Genomic DNA, 2,867 nt, shown 5'->3' on the forward strand with positions numbered 1-2,867 from the left:
AAAAATATTTAAAGAGCAGCTTTTTTCCATCTTTGTAACATTGCAAAAATGTGAAACTTTTGGTAAAATTAATTTATGCAGAAAAGCTAATCCATGCTTTTGTATCTTCAAGATTAGACTACTGAAATGCTCTACTCTCTGGCTACCCGGTCTATTGATATCCCGTCGTATGGAACACTGACCTGTACACCGGACTTGGTACCTCATCCCGGACCGGCTGTTTCGACCATCTCTCTCTCTCTCTCTCTCTCTCTCTCATCATCTCGTCTCTCTCTCTTCTCTCTCTCTCTCTCTCTCTCCCTCTCTCTCTCTCTAACTCTCTCCTCTCCTCTCTCTCTCTCTCTCTCTCGCTCGGTCTCTCTCTCTCTTCTCTCTCTCTCTCTCTCTCATCTCTCTTTCTCCTCTCTCTCTCTCTCTCATCTCTCTCTCTCTCTCTCTCTCTCTCTCTCTCTACTCTCTCTCTCTCCTCTTCTCTCTCTCTCTCTCTCCTCTTCCTCTCTCTCTCTCTCTCTCTCTCTCTCTCTCTCCTCCTCTCTCCTCTCCTCTCTCTCCTCTCTCTCTGCTCTCTCTCTCTCTCTCTCTCTCTCTCTCTCTCTTCTCTCTCTCTCTCTTCTCTCTCTCTCTCTCTCTCTCTCTCTCTCTCTCTCTCTCCTCTCTCTCTCTCTTCTCTCTCTTCTCTCTCTCTCTCTCTCTCTCTCATCTCTCTCTCTCTCTCTCTCTCTCTCTCTCTCCTCTCTTCTCCCTCTCTCTCTCTCTCTCTCTCGACCTCTGAATGCTCACCCATTAAAGGGCCAAATGTCATTTACTCCTTAGGTGCTGACCTGTTGCACCCTCTATAAACACTGATTATTTGACCCTGCTGGTCATCTATGAACGTTTGAACATCTTGAAGAACAATCTGGCCTTATTGAACATGTACTCTTATAATCTCCACCCGGCATAGCCAGAAGAGGGCTGGACCTTTCAGAGCATGGTTCCTCTCTAGGTTTCTTCCTAGGTTCCTGCCATTCTAGGACTGCTGATGTAAAAAGGGCTTTATTAAATTAAATTAATTTGATGGATGGGGAAGTGAGAAAGTGGATGCAGCCCAATTTAAATGAACTGTAATAAATACCTCAAGCATGTTTATTACCGTCAAGGATGTTTGTATTTTTCAATTGAAGTTTAGACAATTTTTTGGTCAATATGATACTTTCCTTGACTAACATCTTTATATTTTTCATATTTAGTTTTCAGTAAATTGTCAAAATGTAAAATGTTGTTTTTCTTATGCTTCTCGTGAGGCACAAAACAAAGGCTATCAGCCAAAGTCTCCACTAAGTAAATCAACAGTCTTGGAAAATAGCTTTTACATCTGACAAACAATTTGATTATTATTAGGAGGGTTTCTATTCGACAAAAGAAATGTTGCAAAATAAGTATGTTTATTGGAAACGGCAGATATAGGACAAGGGGTGGATTTGTCTTTTGTCAAACTTTATTTATTGCGACAAATGGTGATGAGAAACGGGTGTCGCACACTCCATATATAAACTCCCAGCAATTTAATGGGAATTTACCAACGTTTTGGCATCACACTAAGGAAGGCACAGTGATGCAGTAAATTGCTGTGAGTTTATATACGGAGTGTGCGACTTTCTTTATTTTGATAGTTTAATTAACAGTACGAAAGGCAAAAATAAATAAATAGATTTTTCTTTTGTAAAACTTTATTATATTGCGACAAATGGGAAATGAGAAATGGGTGTCTTTCGAATGAATGATGATTGCTGAATAATTGTGAAGGTACGTGTGGCATCTAACGTCATCATAGACAGTATAAAGCTCCACGCCACACTCTAATGCCTACTGCTTACAAAATATATATATATATTTTTTTAGCTACACATAAATTTTTTTTTAAAATTATTTTCCGGACAAGGATTGTCCTAACTTTCAAGATCGCCTGAATTGCTTAATTTCCTGTTGTTTCACCACCCAATTATTTCAGATGTACAAGAGTGCAAGTTTCACCATGGCGATACATTGGCACATGATAATAATTTGCATTATTGCAAATATTAGTCAGTTCTTGCATTCTGTCCATGCTGTTTTTTTTGCGTGCTACCTGAGACATGACTGCATGCAGGCTGTTGCTAAGTTATTAATGCACAATTTGCCTGAACCACATTATAGGTAGGTTTTTGCAAAAAAAAGTGTTTTCTTTAAGGTGTGTCAATACATCCAGCTGTTTTTATCAACACAAGATAGTTCAATGGAAACGCAACCTAGCAGGCAATCGTCACGTCTATTTTCTATGGAAACGTTTTAAATGTTGACAAGAAATCACTGGAGAAGTTCATGGAAACCGTTATTGTTAATCCTACTAAACAATTCCATTATTTACCAGTCTTATAGATTGATGTGATGTGGCATATATTAATGAACATAACATTTGAATAGGTAGGTTTTCATACATTTTCAGGAGATGTGAAGGGACTCAGCTGTCCTGATGTTAGGGCAAAGCGTGTACCACCATTGGGGTGGACAGAGAAGAGCTTTGATTGAGAAGAGCTTTTATTTGGATGAGTGGGTGCCAGCACATTGCAGGGATGGGAGCCTCTCCCTCTCATCTCTCCCTACTCCCTCCCCCTGTCCATCCATATTTCCTCTCTCTCTGTTTCACCCGGTCAGGATTACAACAGCTCTTTTGCCATGACAGAGTTACAAGTCCTCAACAGCTTAACTCTGCCCTTTACAGATTGCCAGACAATCCTTAAAATGTCTTGTTTCCTATCTATCTATCTATCTATCTATCTATCTATCTATCTATCTATCTATCTATCTATCTATCTATCTATCTATCTATCTATCTATCTATCTATCTA

The sequence above is a fragment of the Salvelinus sp. IW2-2015 genome, unplaced genomic scaffold (assembly GCF_002910315.2).
Source record: "Salvelinus sp. IW2-2015 unplaced genomic scaffold, ASM291031v2 Un_scaffold2868, whole genome shotgun sequence".
NCBI lineage: Eukaryota > Metazoa > Chordata > Actinopteri > Salmoniformes > Salmonidae > Salvelinus > Salvelinus sp. IW2-2015.